The following is a 17,588-nucleotide window of genomic DNA, read 5'->3' on the forward strand; positions in this document are numbered from 1 at the left end:
GGAAAGATTCAAGGGAAAGAGAACAGGGGGAAGCAGAAAATAAAGATAAATGGTTAGATGGCACCACTGATTCAGTGGACATGAATTTGAGCAAAGTACGAGACAAAGTGAAGGACAGAGCAGCCCATGGTGTCACAGAGTTGAACAGTACTTAGTGACTGAACAATAACGGCAAAGAAATTTGTCTGCATTATACACATGTGTATCTGGAAGCCACAGATCCCATGAAATCTCTTGGGTCGATGCCAAATTAGTGTTGCTGAAGGAGGAATTCATGTCAGGGATGTCTTATTTGGCCATTTTGCTGAGGTCATTCTCAAAAGGTTTTTTTTTTTTTTCATAGAGAAAAGAATAAAAGATTAGAGAGTAGAAGTAAGAATATAAGATTAGAGAAGTATATGAGATTATAAGTGTGAAAGGGTGGGATGAAAGAGTGGTGTGAACAGATAGTAAATCTGAGATATTTTAACCTGAGGCTCCCCTTTTTTCAGGCAGGCTCCTTAAGGAAAGACTGAAGTGACCAAAGCGTTAGTCACTCAGTCATGTCTGGTTCTTTGTGACCCAATGGACTGCAGCTCACCAGGCTCCTCTGTCCATGGAATTCTCCAGGCAAGAATACTAGAGTGGGTAGCCATTCCCTTCTGCAGGGGATCTTCTTAGATTAGGCTAAGAGTATGCAGAAGCCAAATGATCAACAGTAACAAGCAGTTTAGCTAATTAATTATGAGATAAAGAATGAGGATAGGAAAAGTCTGTGTTTGATATTGTAAAAAACTAACAGATCATTGTTTGCTGTTCAGTAGCTAACTTGTGACTCTGCGACCCCTTTGACTAAAGCATGCCAGGCTTCTCTGTCCTTCACTGTTATCCCAGAGTTTGCTTAAATTCATTTCCATTGACTCGATGATGTTATCTAACCATCTCATCCTCTGCAAACCTCTTCTCTTTGTGCTTGAATCTTTCCCAGAATCAGGGTCTTTTCCAGTGAGTCCACTCTGCCCATCATGTGGGCAAACATTGGAGTTTCAGCTTCAGCATCAGTCACTCCAATGAATATTCAGTTTGATTTCCTTTAGGATTGACTCGTTTGATCTCCTTGCTGTCCAGGACACTCAAGAGTCTTCTATAGCACCACACTTTGAAAGCATCAATTCTTAGGCACTCAGCCTTCTGTAAGGTCCAACTCTCACATCCATACATGACTACTGGAAAAACCACAGCTTTGACTATATGAACCTTTGCTGACAAAGTGATGTCTTTGCATTTTAATATACTATCTAGATTGGTCACAGCTTTCCTCCCAAGGAGCAAGTGTCTTTTAATTTCATGGTTGCAGTCACTGTCCACAGTGATGTTGCTGCTGCTGCTGCTAAGTCACTTCAGTCATGTCCAACTCTGTGTGACCCCACAAATGGCAGCCCACCAGGCTCCCCCGTCCCTGGGATTCTCCAGGCAAGAACACTGGAGTGGGTTGCCATTTCCTTCTCCAATGCATGAAAGTGAAAAGTGAAAGTGAGGTCGCTCAGTCGTGTCTGACCCTCAGAGACCCCATGGATTGCAGCCTGCCAGGCTCCTCCATCATGGGATTTTCCAGGCAGGAGTACTGGAGTAGGGTGCCATTGCCTTCTCCGATAGTGATGTTGGAACCCAAGAAAATAAAATCTGACTGCTTCTACTTTTTTCCCTTTTATTTGTCATGAAGTGATGGGACTGGATGCCATGATCTTAGATTTTGGAATGTTGGGTTTTAAGCCAGCTTTTTCATTCTCCCCTTTTACCCTCATCAAGAGGCTCTTTAATTCCTCTTTGCTTTCTGTCATAACGGTGGTATCATCTGCATATCTGAGGTTATTGATATTTCTTCCGTCAATCTTGATTCCAGCTTGTGATTCATCCAGCCTGGCATTTCAGATGATATACTCTGCGTATAAGTTAAATGAGCAGGTGATAATATCCAGGCTTGTTGTTCTCCTTTCCCAGTTTGGAACCAGTCCATAGTTCCATGTCTGGTTCTAACAGTTGCTTCTTGACCTGCAAACAGGTATCTCAGGAGACAGGTAAGGTGGTCTGGTATTCCCATCTCTTTTAGAATTTTCCAGTTTGTTGTCACCCACACAAAGGGTTCAGTATAGTCAGTGAAACAGAAGTATACACTTTTTCTTGAATTCCCTTGCTTTCCCATGATCCAACAAATTTTGGCAATTGTATCTCTGGTTCCTCCACCTTTTTTAAATCCAGTTTTAACATCTAGTAGTTCTCGGTTCACATAGTGCTGCAGCCAAGCCTGAAGGATTTTGACCATAACCTTACTAGCATGCAAGATTAGCACAACTGCCTGGTGTTTGAACATTCTTTGGCACTACCCTTCTTTGGGATTAGAATGAAAACTGACTTTTTCCAGTCCTCTGGCCACTGCTGAATTTTCCAAAATTTGCTGACATATTGAACACAGCACTTTCACAGCATCATCTTTTATTTATTTATTTTTTTGTAATTTTTGGCATGCCCATTTATTCAACATATTGGGTAACTGTATCACATAAATGCACCATACAGGAATATCAAGTTTTTTTAAAAAAACAACAGTGAGTATTTAAGAAGGTTTTGTGACCTTAGTCCTTCAAAGTCATGATCATCACCACACAATCTGGAAAAAAATCTGTACCATGTATGAACAATAATTTCCAATATGATGCAAAAAAAAACTTATGTTTTAAGCATTTTCTTTTTTCTTTCTGTATAGTTAAAAATAAAATAAACATGGGTACAGTTTTTACAAATATTTTGTTTATTTTAATGAAGCTGGTACAGACACTGTCCATTTAAAACCCATATCCCAGGCCAAAAAGTACAAATAAATCAAAAAGAGCATTGTTCTGTTGTATACACTTTTGCATGAATAACTTTAACTGATGATGAAAATTAGATCTTTTCTGGGATCTTCTGACAAGACTTTTCTTTCATCTTAATATGCTTTCTCTTCAGTGAAGCCATCTTAGGAGTTAGTCATTATTCTCTGTCATTTTGACTCCAAATGGATATTCCTCTTCTTTTGGTCCAGACCCTCAGATTTTAAAACTAAACTGTTGAATGACCCCCTGTTTGTTCCTGATAAACTTCAATCACATCTTCTTCCTCCATTCCCAGTTCTTTTGGAGTGTGATTACCAGCAATTCTCTGACCTTCAAAGATAAACTTGAGTGAATTCATGGGAACTCCCTGTCTTTGACAGTATGAATTCTTTGAGTTTCTTGAGATGTGTCGTCATTTCCACTTTGAAGTGAATCTCACTGCTATCCTGTCCAATGACTTTGAGTTTAATATATTCTCCTTCCTTCTTATCCCCAAGTCTTCAGTTGAAGGTTTTGCTTCCTTGTCAGACATGGTGATGGTGGTTTCCCCAGGGTCTCCACACACCAGCGGCCTTGGGTAGTAGAACCTCGCTCCGGGGTTTACAAATCCTACTCTCTACCCGACAGCACAACACCGCCACAGCATCATCATTTAGGATTTCAAATAGCTCAGCTGGAATTATGCCCACTGGCTTTGTTTGTAGCAGTGCTTCCGAATGTCCACTTCGCTTCACACTCCAGGATGTCTTGCTCTAGGTGAGTGATGTCACCATCAAGGTTATCCTGGTCATTGACTTTTTTTTTTTGTATATTTCTTCTATGTATTCTTGCCACATCTTTTTAGTCTCTTCTTAGGTCTAAACCCTTTCTGTCCTTTATGTTGCCCATACTGGGATGGAATATTCCCTTGATATCTCCAATTTTCTTGCAGAGATCTCTAGTCTTTCCCATTCTATTGTTTTCCTCTACTTCTTTGCACTGTTCTTTGAAGAAGGCTTTCTTATCTTTCCTTGCTATTCTCTGGAACTCTGAATTCTGTTGGGTATATAGCCCATACCACAGATACCTCAATCCAATAGAGATAGAGACTAGAAGGGGGATCTCTCATACCCTGAGACAGTAGCAAAGCTTAATTGGAAGAAGAGACTTCTTTCCTGGCAAGGATTTATCCAATTGAAAATTTATGGACTCTCTTTACTACAGGCCTCCCTCCTTCCTCTATCCCTCTGTAAAACTGTTCTCCTTCCCTTGAAGTGTGGGACTTGCACGTGGTACTTCATAGTTGTGGATCATGAATTGCAATTCTCTGCTGATTCCATATCGGTTAAGGCAATGGCAACCCACTCCAGTACTCTTGCCTGGAAAATCCCAGGGATGGGGAAGCCTGGTGGGCTGCCATCTATGGGGTCGCACAGAGTCAGACACAACTGAAGCGACTTAGCAGGAGCAGCAGCAGCTGATTCCAAATAAACCCATCCATGCTGAAGAAATATATCAGGCAGTCTATTTGTTTTAGGTCAACCTTATAATCATAGGTAAACAAGGGATCATCCATGAATCTTGTCAAAGTTACATAGGAATGCTGGTTATTGTAGTAACCCAATTTCTGGGGCACTAAAGGTGGGGAGATTTCTTAACCTTCACTATTTTCTAGGATTACAGTGTTCAGATAAAGTTAAACGTTTTCTGTACAATACAAAATACTCTTTACTCATTTGAAGCTAATCTTAAAATTAATTTTGAGGCCAAGGCCTTCTTAAATGTGAGTTGTAATATAGTCATAAAATATTCAAAATTTGATATATAAATCTCTATAATTGATTTTTATTTACATGAACAGATATAAATGTAGCATCTTCAACAACTCTTAAGGACACTAACCTATTCCTTAAAGAACTGCTTATTTTATATTTCATATTTGAGCTACATTCCGGGTTCCTGTAATCAAAATTTTACAGTTTATTTTTAGGGAAACCATCTTATTGTAGTTTTACTTCTCCTACAGAATGGGATAGTTCCATTTGTTATTGATGAATGTAAAGTATTTAGCCAATGAACACACATGCCATGTCTGCCATGATGTTTAGTGTTCCATTTACATTTAAATGGGCTTCCCTGGTGGCTCAGATGATAAAGAATCCACTTGCAATGTGGGAGACCAGGGTTCCATCCCTGGGTTGGGAAGATCTCTGGAGAAGGGACTGGCTACCCACTCCAATATTTTTGCCTAGAGAATACCATGGACAGAGGACCCTGGTGGGCTATAGTCAATGGGGTCACAAACAATCAGACACCACTGAACGACTTTCACTTCACTTTACATTTAAATAACAAGGATTTGGGACATTTTTAAATAGTAAATACTGCGAAGTGAACTCACTCAGTCATGTCCAACTCTTTGCAACCTCATGGACTACCAGGCTTCTCGTCCATGGGATTTTTCCAGGCAAGAATACTGGAGTGGGTTGCCATTTCCTTAACTGTAGCTAAGTCAATTTGTTTGAATTATATTAAAAATTATCAATCTTTTTTAGTCTAATATTCTGCTTTCTTCTTTGTTCTAAATAAAAACCTAATTTGTAATGAAACTTTATCACATGTCTTCTCAGGATTCTATGGTCAATTATCCCTTGAAATGTGCTATTTGTTATCAAATGGTTATGATATCACTAATTAAGACATTTAGAATCTATGTTTTTTCTCATCATATCAAATGTTGACACGTTTTACTTCTTTCAATTTAATCCCATCCAGAACACACAAATATAGAAATGTTCATCTTCATATTGCAGATGAGAAAACCCTGTAAAGGAACTGAAGTACCTGATTAGGGACATAATTAAATATTAAGCTTATGTCTTTTGGAAAGGAATGTAGGTATGTTATCCATAGCAATTGTTAAAAACATATATGATGCATTTTTGTTCAATCTGATGTAATAAATAAGTCAATGATTCTATATAGACTGCTTATACCTAACTGTAAAAGTTCAATGAGAATTCTCAGCATGGTTTTAAAAAATAAGATCTGTGAAAAAGATCAATTATACACATGGAATGTGCTAGGTATTTGAGAGTTGCAGGATTGAACAGGATCATGTCTTTGTGTCTTGGCAGTTCATGAGAAAGTAAGAGAAGCTGAAATGTATAAGGTGATTTTGGTACAAAAAGCTATTTATTATAAACCTAACATAAACAAAACATATGGAAGAGTCCGTATCCATTATCTTATTTGATCAAGGTATCATGGCATCTGGTCCCATCATTTCATGGAAAATAGATGGAAAAACAGTGGAAATAGTGACAAGCTTCATTTTTGGGGGCTCCCAAAATCAATGCAGATGGTGACTATAGCCATGAAATTAAAAGACTCTTGCTCCTTGGAATAAAAGTTATGACCAAACTAGATAGCATATTAAAAAGCAGAGACATTATAATTTGCCATCAAAGCTCCATGTAGTCAAAGCTATGCTTTTTCCGGTAGTCATGTATAGATGTAAGAGTTGGACTATAAAGAAAGCTGAGTGCCAAAGAGTTGATGTTTTGAACTATGGTGTTAGTCCCTTGGACAGCAAGGAGATCACAACAGTCTATACTAAAGGAAATCTGTCCTGAATATTTATTGGAAGGACTGATGCTGAAGCTGAAACTCCAATGCTTTGGCCACCTGATGTGAAGAACTGACTCATTAAAAAGACCCTGATTTGGGAAAGATTGAAAGTGGGAGGAGGAGGGGATGACAGAGAATGAGATGGTTGGATGGCATCACTGACTCGATGGACATGAGTTTGAGTAAACTCCGGGAGTTGGTGATGGACAGGACAGGGAGGCCTGGCGTGCTGCAGTCCATGGGGTCGCAAAGAGTCAGACATGACTGAGTGACTGAACTGAACTGTATAAAAAGTGGAGCATAAACTTTTATTATTTTAAATTAATATGTTAGGACACCAATTTTCAGATTCGTGAAATTAATTGCCAGGTTATACATTAACAGAATGTGTAGTTCAGTTTAGTTTGTTGTGATCCACACAGTGAATGGCTTTGGCATAGTCAATAAAACAGATGCAGATGTTTTTCTGGAACTCTCTTGCTTTTTCTAGGATCCAGTGGATGTTTTCAATTTAACTTCTGGTTCCTCTGCCTTTTCTAAATGCATCTTGAACATCAGGAAGTTCTAGGTTCACGTAATGTTGAAGCCTGGCCTGAAGAAATTTGCTGGCATGTGCTGTAAATTATGTAAATTTGCTAGCACATTACTTTGCTAGCATGTGCTGCTGCTGCTGCTAAGTCACTTCAGTCGTGTCCGGCTCTGTGCCACCCCATAGACCGCAGCCCACCAGGCTCCCCCGTCCCTGGGATTCTCCAGGCAAGAACACTGGAGTGGGTTGCCATTTCCTCCTCCAGTGCATGAAAGTGAAAAGTGAAAGTGAAGTCACTCAGTCGTGTCCGACTCTTAGTGACCCCATGGACTGCAGCCCATCAGGCTTCTCCATCCATGGGATTTTCCAGGCCAGAATACTGGAGTGGGCTGCCATTGCCCTCTCCATTGCTAGCATGTGAAATGAGGGCAATTGTGCAGTAGTTTGAACATTCTTTGGTATTGACTTTCTTTGGGATTGGAATGAAAACTGACATTTTCCAATCCTATGGCCACTGTTGAGTTTTCCAAATTTCCTGGCATATTATGGGTGCAGCACTTTAACAGCATCATATTTTAGGATTTGGAATAGCTCAAGTGGAATTCCATCACCTGCACTAGCTTTGTTCCTAGTGATGCTTCTTAAGGCCCACTTGACTTCACAGTCCAGGATGTCTGGCTCGAGGTTAGACAGAATATGTAGGATCATCCAAATCCACTGTTGCTGAATTCCAGTGCTCTCTACAATGCTGAATGTCATCCTGCACAGATTCTCAAGATGTGACAATCATTTTTCTATCATCATGCTCACCTGGGTGTGTAGGTTACTCATTTTACATATAGTTAGTAACTGAAATTATACATTTGATATTTATTACTACTTTTGAGGGATTGTCATATAGCTCTGTGGTAAAGAGCACTTTACCTGGTCTCCTGTGTAGACCCAGCAGATGTGGGTTCGATTCCTGGGTTGGGAAGATCCCCTGGAGAAGGGAACGGCTACCCACTACAGGGTTCTTGCCTGGGAAATCCCTGGACAGATGAGACTGGTGGCTACAATCAATGGGGTCACAAAGATAGGAACACAACTGAGCACACAGACATACTAGTTTAGAAAATACTAGTATAGAAAATTGTTACTATTATTTTAAAGTGTTCCCATATTAGAAATTTGATTTAATTAAAGTTATCAGCATATAATTTGTGGAATGTTTAAACATAATGATTTCTAAACCTCATTAGGCTATTTTTATTATTTTAAATAATTGTTTGACATTACTATACTTATCACTTAGCAAAGAGTTATATTTTCAGTAACTCAGTTCTAGGCCAAACTCGGGAGCTCTTGTATATCCGAAACTACTGTTCTGTTCATTCCAGTGTAAAAACAATAAATGCCACAATTCTATATACTAAAGAGACTCTTTTATATCAGTTGAAGGAAAACTTTTGTTTAAATGCCATTCAGTAATTTCAGATTTGACTTAATATAGTGAGTTCTTAATTTATTCCCAATAATTGATATGATGCCTCACAGTCCAAACACTTTTTGAATTTCTGTATTTTTCTCTCAAGCACTTTAAAATACATACTTACACAGTCACTAATTTCATTATCCTCATATTAACACCAAAAAGTGCTTTTAAATGAAATATGAAAATAAAGTTTTTTTGAATTGTCTTTTTTGCTTACCTTAGGTGATTTATTTTAAAGAATTGGTAAAGCTTGATTAAAAAAAAACAAAAAACAATTTCAAACTAAAAAATTTCTTTCTATTGTAGTGGCATGATCAGCTATGCTTCTGGCCCAGATATATGGATACAAATCAGAAATACTTGAAAAGATAAGCTAAATAAGATTTTTTCCTACTTTGAACTTAAGTGATCCTGTCACAATTTCATAGATGCTGACAGAAGACTCCTGGTTCAGAGACAAAGGTTTTTATTACTCACAGCATAGCAAGACATCTGAGGTACGTGTACACAACAGCCGTTCCTGTCTTCCTCAAAATCCCTTGGGAGTAATACAGAGGTAGGCTCAGGTGGATGTTGTGAATATAGTGGGTTTCTTTTGTCACACTGAGGAAGCCTGAGATTAGGAAATATCAGTTTTACAAGGGCCTGCTAACAATCTTAACCTTTGTTTAGGAAGAAGATGTTATTACCCTGGCTAGGAAAAAATCTGTAGTTCTGTTCATACATGGCCCTAAAAGATTTTGGTGTTCTTTGAGCAGTATATGTGGTTATATGCTTTGTGTTTAAAGATTCTTCAAAGTAAAGACATACATGGAATCATGGGCATATCCAAATAGTTTGGCCTGTGTGCCAATAATCAAGGATGAGGGAAATTGGGAAATAAATGTTTTTTTTTTTTAGAGGTCTAGGAAAGAGTTTCATTGGTATATCTATAGCAATAATAATTCAAGGTGTATCTTTTGTATCACATATCAATACCCAAAAAGCATTTACTGCATATGAAAACTAGTGAACTACTTGGCCTTGATGGCTTATCCAGATACCATCTTTGACACTGAAGATCTTATGGATTATACCTATGAATGCAATAGGTGGTAGAAATGCTGGCTTATGCATGGGGTTAATATTAAGGACTGTCGTGATCTAAGTCAATATCCTACAAAATAATGATTAATTACCTTATGGTCATCCTATCATTCATTCTGGCATATAAACAGTCTTGCTCATGTAATTCCCAGTAAGCTTTTTTATTAATGCTTTCTTAAGTATGAATCAACCAGCAACACTGAAGACATACTTGAAGAACTATGAAAATAATAAATAAAAGGTTTAGAGAGAGTTATACATTTTATTGGAAGGAAAGCTATGACTAATTTAGATAGAATATTAAAAAGCAGAGACATTACTTTGCCAACAAAGGACCGTCTAGTCAAGGGTATGATTTTTCCAGTGGTCATGTATGAATGTGAGAGTTGGACTGTGAAGAAAGCTGAGTGCTGAAGAATTGATGCTTTTGAACTGTGGTGTTGGAGAAGACTCTTGAGAGTCCCTTGGACTGCAAGGAGATCCAACCAGTCCATCCTAAAGGAGTTCAGTCCAGGATGTTCATTGGAAGGACTGATGCTGAAGCTGAAACTCCAGTACTTTGGCCACCTCATGCGAAGAGTTGACTCATTGGAAAAGACCCTGATGCTGGGAGGGATTGGGGGTAGGAGGAGAAGGGGACGACAGAGAATGAGATGGTTGGATGGCATTACCGACTCAAGACATGAGTTTGGGTGAACTCTAGGAGTTGGTGATGGGCAGGGAGGCCTGGCATGCTGTGATTCATGGGGTCACAAAGAGTCGGACACAACTGAACTAAACTGATACATTTTATTTCTATATTTTAAAAACAATATTATAGGCAAATATTCCAATAAACACTAATTTTCATCTCAGAAAGATTTTGTAATAATATAAATCTATAAATGAGGAAAATGAGCTAGTAGAATAAATGCTCAACAGTAAAAGATTATTGTTTTGAAAATTCCATATAAGTTTGGAAGACACATTCAGTGTTGCTGCTGTTCGGTTGCTTTGCGACCCCATGGACTGTAGCATGCCAGGGTTCCCTATCCTTCACCATCTTCTGGAGTTTGCTCAAACTCATGTCCATTGAGCTGGTGATGTTAACCAACCATCTCATCCTCTGTCTTCCCATTCTCTTCCTGCCTTCTATCTTTCCCAGCATCAGGGTCTTCTCCAATAAGTAGCTTCTTCGCATCTGGTGGCCAAGATATAGGAGCTTCAGCTTCAGCATTAGTCTCCAATGAATATTCAGGGTTGATTTCTTTTAGGATCGACTGGTTTTATCTCCTTACAGTCCAAGTGACTCTCAGAAGTTTTTTCCAACTCCAAAGTTCAAAGTATCAGTTCTTTGGTGCTCACCTTTCTTTATGGTCCAACTCTCACATCCATACATGACTACTGGAAAAACCATAGCTTTGACTACATGGACCTTTGTTGGCAAAGTAACGACTCTGCTTTTTAATATGTTGTCTAGGTTTGTCATAGCTTTTCCTCCAAGGAGCAAACATCTTTTAATTTCATTGCTGCAGTCACCATCTGAAGGGATTTTGAAGACCAAGAAATGAAATCTGTCACTGTTTCCATTATTTCCCCTTCTATTTGCCATTGAGTTATGGGACCAGATGCCATGATCTTCATTTTTTTTTAAATTTTATTTTATTTTTAAACTTTACATAATTGTATTAGTTTTGCCAAACATTAATCTTCATTTTTTTAATGCTGAGTTTTAAATCAGGTATCAATGACACATTCAATGCTTTTTCATAGAGGTGAAACCCCCCCCCCCAAATGAAAGAAACAAACAGAAAAATATATAATTGAAAAGGAAAATTCCAAAAGGGGTTAGATTGTCTTCTAACTAATAGGAGATGCAAGTAGATAGAAAAGAGAAATAAAATGAGAAGAAATTAGGAAAGCAATTAAAAGGAAAGATAAAGTCTCTTTAGAATACACACACATACATACACACAAATGATTAAGTGTAAGTGATTGCTCCATATGCGGAAAAGTTTGTTTAACGTTTAATAAGGTCATTATTTGTATAAAACAATCAGCCAAATTACTAAGAAAATTGTCAAAACAAGGCAAAAATACTCAAAACAGTGAAGTTAACGAACTACAAGTCAGGTACTGTGAGTTCAAGCAAATAATGTTTTTGAATAGAAAAAATATGTAAATTCTTCATTTGTACTAAATAATGCTATACTATATATATATTCTATATATATATATATATATATATATATATACACAATACACTACAATATATTCTGTACATACTATACAATTATACTATTATACTTTAATTTTAATTTTGCTAAATATTATGAAAAAAATTTTTATTTTTAGTAGTTTAAAGTAGATTTAAGCAAAGGTTTGTGTATTACAATACATGGAAGAAGTAAAAATGTTTTTAAAAGCCAAAGGTATCCCATTACTTAAGAATCATTAAATCTGATGAATGTGAATTTGGCAATTAATTCTTTAGAAACAGTCTTCATTAAGTGACTCTTATCTGATATTGGCCAAGATGACACTGATTTTAAATTACTGTTATTTGTTTCATCCCATTTATATATGAACTGATGATGGCTATTGGCTTCACTGCTGCCGCACAAAGCAAAAAGAAAACAGCCGACTAAAGTACATTCACACATTTTAGTTAAGGATGAACTATGAATATATTACATGATTACTAGGACAATTCTGGACATAATCAGATCAGATCAGTCACTCAGTCGTGTCCGACTCTTTGCGACCCCATGAACTGAAGCATGCCAGGCCTCCCTGTCCATCACCAACAGCCAGGCCTCCCTGTCCATCACCAACACCCAGAGTTCACTGAGACTCACGTCCATCGAGTCAGCGATGCCATCCAGCCATCTCATCCTCTGTCGTCCCTTTCTCCTCCTGCCCCCAATCCCTCCCAGCATCAGAGTCTTTTCCAGTGAGTCAACTCTTCACATGAGGTGGCCAAAGTACTGGAGTTTCAGCTTTAGCATCATTCCTTCCAAAGAAATCCCAGGGCTGATCTCCTTCAGAATGGACTGGTTGGATCTCCTTGCAGTCCAAGGGACTCTCAAGAGTCTTCTCCAACACCACAGTTCAAAAGCATCAATTCTTCGGCACTCAGCCTTCTTCACAGTCCAACTTTCACATCCATACATGACCACAGGAAAAACCATAGCCTTGACTAGATGAACCTTTTTTCGCAAAGTAATGTCTCTGCTTTTGAACATGCTATCTAGGTTGGGCATAACTTTCCTTCCAAGGAGTAAGCATCTTTTAATTTCATGGCTGCAGTCACCATCTGTAGTGATTTTGGAGCCCAGAAAAATAGAGTCTGACACTGTTTCCACTGTTTCCCCATCTATTTCCCATGAAATGATGGGACCGGATGCCATGATCTTCGTTTTCTGAATGTTGAGCTTTAAGCCAACTTTTTCACTCTCCACTTTCACTTTCATCAAGAGGCTTTTGAGTTCCTCTTCACTTTCTGCCATAAGGGTGGTGTCATCTGCATATCTGAGGTTATTGATATTTCTCCAGGCAATCTTGATTCCAGCTTGTGTTTCTTCCAGCCCAGCGTTTCTCATGATGTACTCTGCATATAAGTTAAATAAACAGGGTGACAATATACAGCCTTGACGTACTCCTTTTCCTATTTGGAACCAGTCTGTTGTTCCATGTCCAATTCTAACTGTTGCTTCCTGACCTGCATACAAATTTCTCAAGAGGCAGATCAGGCGGTCTGGTATTCCCATCTCTTTCAGAATTTCCCACAGTTTATTGTGATCCACATAGTCAAAGGCTTTGGCATAGTCAATAAAGCAGAAATAGATGTTTTTCTGGAACTCTCTTGCTTTTTCTATGATCCAGCTGATGTTGGCAATTTGATCTCTGGTTCCTCTGCCTTTTCTAAAACCAGCTTGAACATCAGGAAGTTCACGGTTCACATATTGCTGAAGCCTGGCTTGGAGAATTTTGAGCATTACTTTACTAGCATGTGAGATGAGTGCAATTGTGTGGTAGTTTGAGCATTCTTTGGAATTGCCTTTCTTTGGGATTGGAATGAAAACCGACGTAATAATAATCCTTAATTAATTTTTTACACTGACTATTGTATATATTTCTGGCATGTTATTTCTAAATACTCTCAAAATATTTCTGTCTTCACTCATATATTGAAACAGATAAAAATATTATCGCCATAGTTGAAAAGTCACTGGTATTTCTTCTCTTTACTTTGGAGTAATGGGCATGCATTCATGTGTGCTAAGTAGCTTCAGTTGTTTTCAACTCTTTGCTACCCTATAGAGCCTGCCAAGATCCTCTGTCCATGGGATTCTCCAGGCAAGAATACTGGAGTGGGTTGCCATGCCCTCCTCCAGGGGATCTCCCTGATCCAGGGATTAAACCCACATCTCTTATGTTTCCTGCATTGGCAGGAATGTTCTTTACCACTAGTGCCACCTTTGAGGCCCACTTTGGAGTCATATGCAAAGTAAATATTGCTAATGAAAATTTCAAGGATACACATATAATTTTCTGGCCAAATTAAAACAATATGAAACAATTTATTCTAATGTTAATTTATTCTAACATTTCCATCTACAAAGTATTTAGTTTCTTGACTATTTTTAAGGGAACAACATTTTATTTTGAAAATTGCTATTTAGAAATACAGTTGGCTGTTTTCTTACCAAAATTATTTTATAAAGCAGGATAATGCACGCTTCCCAAGTGATTTTTATATGTATAAAGAAAAGAGAAATTTTAATGACTAACAAACAGCATGAAATGCTGAAACAAATGGAGAAGAAACACACTTTGGAGCTAGCACAGTTTATCAAGTAGGAGTAACAATAAATATAGAATTGTTGTAGGAGGAAGCCTGGGAACAGTTAAAGAAAAATCAGTTAGGATTTAGGATTTTCAGAATAAAATAGAATAACATGTATTGGAAATATTTAAATTACCAAATATGGGTAAATCCATTTGGTTCTGCTTTTTTTTTTTTTGAATGAGGACAAAATTGTTAGCATCTGTTCTTATTTAGCCCACTATGATTCTGACATTAGCAGGTTTCTGAAAATTTTCTTTCCTAATGTGCAAAGAATCCTTTTGGCATTATCAGTCAGTGATATTAAAGAAATGCTTGAAATTGTAACCTCTTCTTTTTCCTTCTCCTGTCTCTCTTTTTCCTTCCTGTCTGTCTCCCTTTGCTCCCTCACTCTGCCTATCAAATCTCTATAAACCACTCTGATATCATTAAGCATTATTCTGAGCTTTGGATATTATTAAATATTTCTTAGTAATTTATGTTAGCAATTTATTCTGATTACTGTTATTAATCACTGAAATATTATAAGGAAAACTAAGAAGGACTATTTTGGAGTTTTCATTATATATTTGACTGAAGATTAAAGTGATGAAGTTAGTCATAAAAACACACTGAAAATCAAAAGAGATCTGTTTTTTTTTTGGATTGTGCACATTTATAGGCTTTATTTTTTTCATTTTTAGTTGAATATTTATAGAATTACAACTTCTGATTTGTACTAGTAGTTATATAAACACTAATTTAATAAATTATACCTTAAATTGTTTTCAAACAACAGATTGCATGATAGCTATGCCAATTAACCAAACTCATTTGTTAAATCTTTATCATTTCCTTTTTCATGTTTTTGATTTTTAAATTCAATAATAAGGCTCTCTGGGGAAAATAGGAAAGACAACTAAGTAAGTCCAAAAACAACTTTAGAGATCAGAAGTAGAACCTCGGTGAGTTCATGGTGAAAAGGGTGGGCCTAGGATGAGAGAAATAAGAAATACCTTTTATATAGCATTATCAAAGTGATTGCATGTGAAGTGAAGTGAAGTCCCTCAGTCGTGTCCAACTCTTTGCGATCCCATGGACACCAGGCTCCTCCATCCATGGGGTTTTCTAGGCAAGAGTACTGGAGTGGGGTGCCATTTCCTTCTCCAGGGAATCTTCCCAACCAAGGGATCAGACCCAAGTCTCCCGCATTGTAGACAGATGCTTTACCGTCTGAGCTACCAGGGAAATCCATGGCAATTATTTTATGATGGACAGGGAAGCCTGGCGTGCTGCAGTCCTTGGGGTCGCAAAGAGTTGGACATGACTGACTGATTGAACTGAACTGACTATTTTATGATAGCAGTGCCTGCCAAGTCACTTCAGTCGTGTCTGACTCTGCACAACCCCATAGACAGCAGCCCACCAGGCTCCCCCATTCCTGGGATTCTCCAGGCAAGAATACTGGAGTGGGTTGCCATTTCCTTCTCCAATGCATGAAAGTGAAAAGTGAAAGTGAAGTCGCTCAGTTGTGTCCGACTCTTAGCGACGCCATGGGCTGCAGCCTACCAGGCTCCTCCGTTCATGGGAGTTTCCAGGCAAGAGTACTGGAGTGGGGTGCCATTGCCTTCTCGGATGATAGCAGTACAAAATTAATTAACACTAAACCACAAAACATCATTGAGGAAGATGAAGGAAAATCCAATTTAAGGGAAGAATATGCATGTTCATGAATCAGAGGACATTTAAAGATGTCAGTTAAGTGGATCTGTAGATTCAATGCATTCCTAATAAATAATGATAACTGTTTGGAGGGGGAGAGCCAAATATATTCTGAGAAATTATAGAGGAATACAGATGGTCAGAAATAACCAAGACACACTTATAGAAGGAACATAAATTAGGAAGTCTTAACTAATACATATTGTCTTATTGTTTAATTGTCAAGTTTTGTCCTACTCTTATTTTGTGGCCACCAAAAAGATGGCTTAAAGCTCAACATTCAGAAAACTAAGATCATGGCATCTGGTCCCATCAATTCATGAAAAATAGATGGGGAAACAGTGAAAACAGTGGCTGACTTTATTTTTGGGGGGGCTCCAAAAATCACTGCACATGGTGATTGTAGCCATGAAATTAAAAGACGCTTACTCCTTGGAAGGAAATTTATGACCAATCTAGATAGCATATTGAAAAGCAGAGATATTACTTTGCCAACAAAAGTCTGTCTAGTCAAAACTATTGTTTTTCCAGTGGTCATGTATGGATGTGAGAGTTGGACTGTGAAGAAAGCTGAGCACCAAAGAATTGATGCTTTTGAACTGTGGTGTTGCAGAAGATTCTTGAGAGTCCCTTGGACCACAAGGAGATCCAACCAGTCCATTCTAAAGGAGATCAGTCCTGGGTGTTCTTTGGAAGGAATGATGCTAAAGCTGAAACTCCAGTACTTTGGCCACCTCATGCGAAGAGTTGACTCATTGGAAAAGACCCTGATGCTGGAAGGGATTGGGGGAAGGAGGAGAAGGGTACACAGAGGATGAGATGGCTGGATGGCATCACCGACTAGATGCATGTGTGTCTGGGTGAACTCCGGGAGTTGGTGATGGACAGGGAGGCCTGGCATGCTGCAATTCATGGGGTCACAAAGAGTCAGACACGACTGAGTGACTGAACTGAATTGAACTGAAAAAGGGACTGTAGCCTGCTAGGCTCCTCTGTCCATTGGGATTTCCCAGCCAAGAATACTGAAGTGGGTTGCCATTTCCTTCTTCAGGGGATCTTCCCAACCCAGGGATTGAACTCATGTCTCCTGCACTGGCAGGTGGATTCTTTATCACTGAGCCATCACATAAGTGTATGTTAAGTCTTGCTAAGCCATTAATTAAAGATAATGTTAAGCAAGAAGTCTGATGTATAAATTTACATATTCTACATATCAGTGTATAAAGTTCAAGGGTAGGAAAAATTAGTGTGTCACAGCCATATCAGTAATGATATTTTCGGAAGTAGGGGTTAGTGACATGTGAGAGGTCTGAGGTGGCTATCATGCTAGTAACATTCTATTTCTCTACGTGAATCATGGTTGTATGAATGAGCCTACATTATGAATATTTGATATTCCAGACCATTATGATTTAGACATTTTTCTATAGGTACATTATATTTCAATAAGCATTTATTTCAAATATTTAAATTATTTATTTATTTTATATATTAAATACAAATGACTGC

At 38.1% G+C, this 17,588-nt stretch overlaps 1 pseudogene; it reads right to left on the minus strand.

Annotated features, from left to right (window-relative positions):
* Positions 1-2,901: 2,901 nt before the first annotated feature.
* On the minus strand, positions 2,902-3,462 carry LOC782305 (small ubiquitin-related modifier 1-like; annotated as a pseudogene).
* Between the last annotated feature and the right edge of the window lie 14,126 nt (positions 3,463-17,588).

This window comes from Bos taurus, chromosome 12 (assembly GCF_002263795.3).
Source record: "Bos taurus isolate L1 Dominette 01449 registration number 42190680 breed Hereford chromosome 12, ARS-UCD2.0, whole genome shotgun sequence".
Taxonomy (NCBI): Eukaryota; Metazoa; Chordata; class Mammalia; order Artiodactyla; family Bovidae; genus Bos; species Bos taurus.